Genomic DNA, 9568 nt, shown 5'->3' on the forward strand with positions numbered 1-9568 from the left:
GATTATAAAATTAAGATAACTCTATAAAAAGTAAATCAAAATAAATCATAAACATGATTCCAAACAAACAAAATATTGAAACATGAAATTGAAACAAAAAACTATTGAAATGAATAGTGTTTTGTGAAGTGTTGCATGGTAAAAGCACTACTTTTTTTAGTGTTTTGTTTAAAAAAATCAAATAGGCTAAACCCACAACTTATGTTATAAAACTGAGATAAATTTATAAAAAATAAATCAAAATAAGTCATAAGCCTAAATCCCTGCCAACCAAATATTGAAAAAAAAACATATTAAAATGAATAATGTTTTTTGTGATGGTGCATAGTAAAAATAACTCTTACATGAGTATTATTTGTTTTGTTAATAATAATTTATCAAATAATTATGATCAAAATAAAGTGAAATAGTTTTTCTATTAGATTTTAAAGAGATTTGTTCCCTTCTTTCCTTTTTAGATTCAAAATTTTGAACTAGCATACAGAGAATTCATTAAATTCATCTAAATGCACCGTGTCCATTTAAGGGTGTGTCATTAAAATTATTCACAAATAAATCTAGTCTTGATTGATGTACAAATTAATCCAAAAACACCTGTAATATCCAATAAAAAAAATAATATAGCTAAAATATTTAGATCAACTGTATGTCCATCTTACTCATCCTATTAAACGTAGACCGAACATCAATATCAAGTGAAGGATATGCTTTTAAGATCTATAAAGAAATATTTAGTTTTGATTGATGCATAATACGAATTAGATTAGATATATTACTAAATATATTAAAATGTCTAGGTAAAACATTGTAGCAATATATAATAGCTTTTTTTAATTTTCATTCTCAAACTTTTATTTTTTTTCAAGTGTAGTTTTTAATTTCCAAATTAATAACCAATTAATCAAAATTTGTTAAGGATTGAAAGGATAAATAAAGGGATCAAAGTGTAAAATAAAAGAAACTCGTGACCAATCTAAAATGCATTAGTAAACTTCTTTTTCACACTTATACTTTCCATCTTCTTCTTTCACCATCCCTATAATTTTTATAATTTTAGTTTTGATTTTAAAGTTTATTTTTTTAATATTTCAGTCCATGTGTTAATAAAATAAAATAAAAGTTGTTTAAAAATAGCTGGAAACTAGAAAGGGTCGATTTGACCACTTTTCAGCAATGAAACTCATTGTTTTTGTTAGCAATAAGCTCTATTTGATGATAGTGGGTTTTTTTATATAAACATGCTTGGGGAAAAAAAAAGGAACAAGTTTAATTTGATTTTTTATGTGATTTTGAGATGATTTAAGGTTGTTAGGTACTTTAAGAAGGTTTTGAATAGGACCATTTGTTTGGAAACATCAAACTTGAAAAAACCATGAAGCCCAACTTTAAAATATCAAGTTTTAAAAAATAAAATTAAAAAAATCAATCATAAAAATAATCAAAAATATAAAATAACAATCAAAAGAGCGATGATTAATTTTTTTTGAAAAAAAATGAGAGGGTGGATAATTTTGGATTGAAGGGCTAAATTGAAAAGAAAAATTAATTTCATAAAATCATTTTTAAAAAAAAAGAAACCACAAAAAAATGAGGACCAAATCAAAAAAAATAACAAACTAAATATTTTGATTAAAGGATAAGATTGAAAACAATTGAAATTTTATAAAAGATACAAGAGAGAATGAAGAGAAAAAAAATGAACCAAGACCTAATTTGGAAAAACAAATAATTAGAAAAATTAGATTCAATGATGAAATTAAAAAACAAAATAAAAAACTTACAAAAGAATCAGGGACAAAAATCAAAAGAATAAGAATTGATACTCATGTATCCCTAACCAAGGAAATTACCTTGAAAATTTAATGCTAGACATTAATTTTGAGGGAGAAGAGAAAAAGAGAAGGAAAAAAAATTAGCTTTGGCAGCAATCTGTTATGAAAAATCATATATAAATTGTCAGTGGAGAAAAGGGATGCGACATGAAATATAATGAAACATCAAAAGATAATTTTTTACTATCGAAGGACACTGTATGCATCATCAAAGAGAGATTTAATATTTTTTAATTAACATAAAATATTAATTTACCCCTATTTGGGTTATAACAAAAAACCCATATGAAATTACAAAAATGCCCCTAAAGCAAGCCTAAATTAATTTGAAACCAAAAGTAAGTTATCAATTTTATCATGCTAAAAAATATGAAATCTCATAAAAACTCTTTGCAACCACTTATTTAATTTTTGTTTTATACCTCCATTTTGCAACCACTTATTTAATTTTTGTTTTTAAGGGTAGTGAAAGTATTTTACTATTCTAAAAAATGTTAAAACACCTTTATACCTCCGTTGATAATGAAAACGATAAATGGATCACTTAGAAAAGACCATTTTACCTAGAAGCTTAGTTTTCTAGGTTGATTTGGTTAAGGACAAAACCATCAATTCATTATGGAGAGCTAGCTAGGAACAACACCATAAAGTTAGTTACGATTGAGCATTATTGATATGATCTAAGAAAGAATTGAACAAGAAAATTCAGATTTTAGTGTAATTACATTTACTATCTCATTTTATGCTATTAAGTATAACTTTAAATCCGACTATTGAATTGAACTGACATTTAACTAAGAGTTTTTTGCCACAATGTTTTTTAAGAAACTTGTGTTTTGTATGATGCAACACTTTTCTCTTTGATTAAACAAAGAACAATCAAACTTATTAAAATATAAATAACTTTGTGACTTTCTTCATTATACTTCTCATTCATGAATTAATATTTATAGAGTGGGGGTTCATTTTCCAGTAGCGATGTTACTTTGATTAGGTAATCTATATATCACACTCCTATCAAACTTGATTCTTTATATTTCCAGGATTTGTCTTTCTTCTATATAGGTTATATAACCATGTGATCATGAGATTCATATTTGTTGGTATTAGAGAAAAGCTCCAAAATAAGGTTATATCTTCTTAAAAAATTTGTTTTCTTTGTGTTCCATAAGTTTGTTGTGTTTTTTAGTCTTCTTTTTCTCTTTGTGTTTTCAGCATCTTAGTACTAAAAAAATTGTTGTTTCATTTTGTTATTGTTCCTAAGCATATTAGCAACATAAAAAGTAAAAAAAAGAAAAGAAAAGAAGAGATAGATGATATTCAAGATAGTTTCAATTCTATCATGAAAACACAAGTTTATTCAAAACATTATAATTGAAAGCTCATGGTTAAATTTCAGCTCAATCCAACAATCAAATTAAAAGCTATGCTTGATAGCGTAAAATTAGACTATAGGCACAATTATGTTAAAATTTAAAGTTTCATGTTTAACCCTTTCATGAATCGTATCAATTATGCTTAATAGTGCAAACTGAATAGTAAATACAATTATGTTAGAATCTTAATTTTCTTGTCTAACCCTTTCTTGGATTATATCACCCGGGTTAACCTTCTAAATTCGTGACCCAAGTCAATAGGCAATGATAACCCCGTATAAATCAAATCAAAACAAATTATTAAGCTCTATTTTCAATCAACTAAATTTTGAAGGATGAAATAAAAAAAATAAATTAAAAAAGAATAAAAAAATGATATGAGTAAACCCTGGTTAATATGTCAAACTCATGATCTAGGTCATCATGCCAAAATAACCCAAAGAAATTAAATCAAAACATTTATGAAGACTAATTATCAATTAATCTATAATAAAATTAAAAAAAAAATCAATTAAAAAAACATAAAATAAGAAAATAAGTCAACATAAGTTTATTTGCCAAATTCATGGCCTAAGTCATGAGATCGAGATAATCTCAAAGAAAGTAAATAAAAAAACAACTTGAGTGAACTCGGTTTAATCTATAAAACCTTTAACTCAGGTCATGAGACGTGAGTTAACCTTCAAAATCTGTGATTTAGATTATAACACTTAGAAAACCCTATAAAAAGTAAACCGAAATAAATTATAAAGTCTAATTCTTAAACAATCTAATGATAATGGATGAAATTAAAAAATATATCAATTAAAAAAAACTCAAATTAATTTTTTTAAGAGTATTTTAGTTATTTTATTGTGTATTAAAAGATGAATCAATGAAAACAACCCCAAACAAATTCATAATGATAAATAAACTATGTAATAATATCAAATCACCCTTTAATCAAAAGCAATTATTTTTTCTTGCCAAGACCACAGACGTTGCTCCATTATTATTGTAGATAATAAAGTGTGTTTGTGACTACATAAAATATCTCATACATTTTAGTATATTTATTATTTTGTTTCCTTATCAATCTTATGTTTAAAAAATATAAAAATTCACTAGAAAATTATCTTAAATATATTTTTATCTCTTTATTATTTTTTTCTTTTAATACTAATCAAACACAACTCTATAAATTACTAGACTACATGTTTATAAACCAGACAAAACTTTTAAGTTGCAAAAATAAACAAAAAATTAAACATAATAAAAATTATACGAGCATTATTAAGGTGTTTTCTAATAGTAAAATTATTTTAATGAAATTAAATAAAAAAATAATCAAGTTATAAAAAAAATTAAAGAAACAAAATAAAAGAAAATAATTGTTATATGCCAAAACTAGCATGCTCACGCTATATCGCATGTTAAATTAAAAGTCAATTTCAATCATAAAAAAAATATTATTATAAGTTATTAATTTTTTAATGAATTACAATTAAAATTAAAGATTTGTTAAGGCAAACCCTTTCTTGTCTTGATTTTTAATGTGGTTTTTAAACAAAATTGTGTTGGACTTGACTTTTATATGACCTACCTGATTAAGAAATTTAGAACACAATCTAATTAACCTACCAAAAAATTTAATTTGATTTGAGAAAAAAATATCAAGGTGATAGTGTTTTAACATTGTTTTACAAATATTGAAACAATAATGTTTTGGATTGATCAAAGTTCACCTACTATATATATTTCCATGTTAAGTTTAACAAATTTATTTTTTACATCATTTTTATTTAATTTGATGATAATAAAAATAAACATGCACAAAAAAGCCATCGAATAAATTAAAAAAAAAACTTCATGAAGGGTTGTACAAAAAAATACTTGCTAATATAATTAAAAAAACTATGATATTAGTTAAAATAAAAGTGATAATTGAATGGTATGCAATAAAAAAACCTCAAATAAAATTTTAATTAATCTATTTTAATGGACTTAAATCGAAATCCCAAGAAAAAATTAACAAGCCAAACACGCGAGCTCAAATCCTAAATGTTTTTTTTTTATCTTATGTGAGGAAGTAAATAATATGTTATTTGTTTTTTTAGATTTTAACAACCAGACAGGTGATATGAAAATCGAGCAATAGTTTTTCCAATTCAAAGAACTATTTGTCAACACATTTTAAGTTTTTAGTTTAAAAACATCTAGAAAACACTCTTAGAACCTAAATGAACCAATTTCTCAAATACTTATAGGTCAAAAAACACAAATTTAAGCTGTGTTTTTGTTTTCTTTATCAACCTTTATTTACTTTTTTTTTTTATAAGATGAGGGTATGAAAAACATCTTAATCATATTTTTCTTGTGAAATAAAACTCATTAATAAAAAAATAATTTTTTTTAATTGTTAAAATATTGTCAACTGATGACTTTCTTTATCTTCTCTTGTTTTTTGATAACTTATTTTTTTCTCTTAAACTCAGGAACTTAAACATAAATAAAATCAAGTTCTAAATTAAAATATAAAAATCTTTTAAAACATAAGGATCAAAAATAAAAAAAGTAAAAAACTTTGGGGACGAAAAAGTTAACAAGACGCCTTGGCGCTACAATAGAAAAAAAAAATTAAAAGAAAAGGAGGTAAGAATTCGTTTCAGCATCAATTTTGGTTTCTGGAGTTTTAATCATGTTAAAACTGAATTATATTTTTCAAATCTACATCAATTCGGAATCTTTATTTAGTGCTGCAAGAAACCCTTATGAAGTTTAATTGTAAATAAATAAACTAAATAAGAAAGTATTACATTGAAAAACAAAATTAAATAACAAAAAGAGAAAAAAACATGATACAAATCAAAACTTCATCTAAATTGAAAGCATCAAAACTAATTTTTTTTATTAATATAGGTATTTAGGTCAGTTTATATATATTTTAATTAAATTCATGAATTTTAAAATTAATAATTATATAAATTTTAATAATTTTTTTTAAAAAATTAAATTTATAAATATGATAAAATAAATCTAAAATTTAACTAGTTTAGAAAATTAAAGAAGATGACATCCAGCCCAAATTAATTTAACCACCATTTTCAGTGTAAAAATACACTATTGTTTCCTTACGATTGAGGTCACAGATCATAAAATTAATTAACAAGCATTGCCCGTTGCTTGTATTTACTAAACAAATCAAAATTAATATTCAACTAAGTATAGCCAATAAATATCATAATTATAAAATATTTCTTGATAGTCAACAGTTTGGGATGCCCGCATCGATATGATCAGATTTCACGTGCTTATATATCAGTCATTAAATGATTTGTTTGTCCAATAATTAGCTATGATATATCAGTATTTTCTTTTTATTTTTTTTATCTATATATTCATTTAAAGCAAATATTAACGGGTGATAATCTAATATTTTTGGGGTTATTTTTGAAGTTAGTCAAGTACTCACTTCAAGTATATACAGGATTTATATGTTGTTAGGCTCAATATTTTTTAATATGAGTTTGGTGAGCTATGCATAACTCCTAGACTCAATTAAATCTTAAAATCAAGTATATATAAGTATGACAAACTACTAAATTCAATATTTTTAGGTTTAATTAAGTATTAAGCTCATATACAAATAAACCTAACAAGTTGTTAAATTCATCTTTCTCTAACTCAGTTAAGTATTATATCCAACTACATATGGCTCTAACAATCTTACTAGGCTCCATTTTAAATCACAACATTTTAATGAGTTAAATATTTTTATTTCTTTGATACAAGAAGTTTTAATACTACAAAAAATGACTTTTTAGTCATTCTCTCTATTAATGGGTTAGAATGATGTGCTATAAAGACCTATTACACACTTAAAAGGAGTTTTGAATCTCCATTTTCTATAGTACATTTATTTTTAGAATCTTTCTCGAAAATATTATTGTCTTTTTTATAAAAAAGATACTTAAGAATTAGAGAATTTCTAAATTCATTAAAAAGAACTTTTTACGAGTATCAACCACCTTGGCTTACTAAATACCAGCCACTTTAGATAAAAAGAATGTATCAGATTGTTAAAATCAAGAAATTAATTAATTATTCAATATATAATATTTTTGGGACATTACCATTAGGCACTGTTTATGGAAGGTGATCAACAAGTCTTTAATTGGTCTTTTATAACTGGTTTATCGGCATTTCTAATCATCATCAAAGGCAAAAAAAAACAAGACACTCATGGAATGAGGCATGTCATGGACTTCCCTGTAGTTGTTGGTACATCTACCCCATCAAAACTTCAACAACTCATCAATAAAGAGTAAGAAGTGTTATGCAACAATTTGATCACTCTAAGTCAGAGTATAGTTTTTTCTACTTGACCATAAGCTTTTGAGATGAGAAAATTTAGATTAGGTGTTTGCTAACTTCAAAATATAGTTGGAGCCTTGAGATTTTAGAAAGCTTTTAACAAGTATAAATAAAATATTTGTTCACACTATAAAACATGAGAAGTCTATTCGTTAACCACTTAGAAGAAATCTACTAAAGAAACTTTGTTATCTTTTCCTTTAAAACTGAGACCATGATCTCAACAGAAATGTTATTAAAGGGCATAAAAATATATTATAGTTAATGACCACGAATGTAAGTTTTTTATATATAAATTAAATTATTCAAAGTAACGATATTTTCTTTTCTCTAGATGATATCCAAAAAAACAACAACCCTATAATATTTCAAGGATGGGATAAACTAAGTCTTCTTAGTATGATCACATAATTTATCTTAGAATAAATCAAATCAATCTTCCTAGTGTAATTGCATAATTTATCATGAATAGAATTGACATATGTTTATATTATGAGTTTATTGATACTTAAAATTGCCACCCATAATCTATTTCTGCCTAGATTTTTTTCAATAACTAGTTGATCGATTATAGAAAGCAGTCGACTAGCAAACAAGCTAGTAATCTACACTACCTTTTAATATGCTCCCAACCCCTTGTAACAAACCACCAACACAAATATTGCAACCACCACCACTAAAAAACACCTTCAAATAACCCAAAAAAACACCCCTTCACCTTTACCAAACCCAACATCTCTTTAGGTTCTTAGACTGAGAAAGTAAGAGTTACCAACTCTAACATTTGGTTTTCACTAGACTCTATTTCTTTTTAGCTAACCTTTAATTTACTAAGGATATGTGTCATGATATTTATATATAAGATCATTATCTCATTGTCTTTTTGGATTTTCTTTAAGTATCAAAATGTCATTTCATGTTGTGAAATCAAGTGCAAAAAGGATATAAATAAGCCTTAACCCTTAAAGGTACCATGCATGTGAGTGATTGGTTTATAATATTCTATTTTAAAAAAAAAACCAACTTGTAAAGGGTTATTGAAAATGGTCCTTAAATGTTTGGAGGAAAGGCTATCATTATTCAAAAATGACACCTCAATTATGATTTTGATATTAACAAGATCACCATAATTCTAGTTGGATCAAACTCTATGATTTTTATAGGAATTTAATTAATGAATTTTAGATAATATAGGTTTTTTTTTAGGTCTTTTAAACAAAAAAACAATAGTTTATTTTCTTAGCTTTCTATTATTTTTTAATATTTGAGGTATTATTTTGATGAATTTGGTAAGACTCGTTAGATAGAATAAAAATTAATCATCTTCAAAATTAATTAATTCTTTAACTTGGGTATTGGTGTTGGTATTGTTAAGAAAATAATGAAGTTAAATATTCTTAATTATCTAATAGTCAATAAGAGAAAGAAATCAAGGAATTAAACAACTTAAGGCTTTTAAAAAATTATATCAATTATCTAATCAAGGAAGATGATCAAGCATTTGTATAAATTGTTTCATATTATTTTCTTATATATCTTGTTATATGACTATATAAACTCCACTTGAGTTAACTATAAAATATATAATCCAATTATTAAATAATATTTTTCTCTTTTATTCTAAAATTTTACATGGTATTAGAGTAGTTTACTTTAAATATTTTCTTTTTCTTTTTTGGTTAACAAGTTTATATGGTCTAACTAATTACTTTAAAATACTTTACTGTCAATCATTTTCATTGTCTATCTAATATATATATATATATTTACTATCTTTGTCAATAATATATAAACCCATGACTTACTAATTTCTCTTTCTTGAAACCTCTATAACAAATATACTAAAAGAAAAAGGTGATTTTTCTATAAATATAGGTATATTTCATTATTCATTATATTAGTATGGTGACGTCTATGGGCTAGAAAAATGATTGTCTTTTTTAACAAGGAATATATTGGTATTTCCACATAGTGTACTAGTTATTATTGATTTTTTAGGGTATTTTT

Source organism: Populus euphratica, unplaced genomic scaffold, assembly GCF_000495115.2.
Source record: "Populus euphratica unplaced genomic scaffold, PopEup_1.0 scaffold71.1, whole genome shotgun sequence".
NCBI lineage: Eukaryota > Viridiplantae > Streptophyta > Magnoliopsida > Malpighiales > Salicaceae > Populus > Populus euphratica.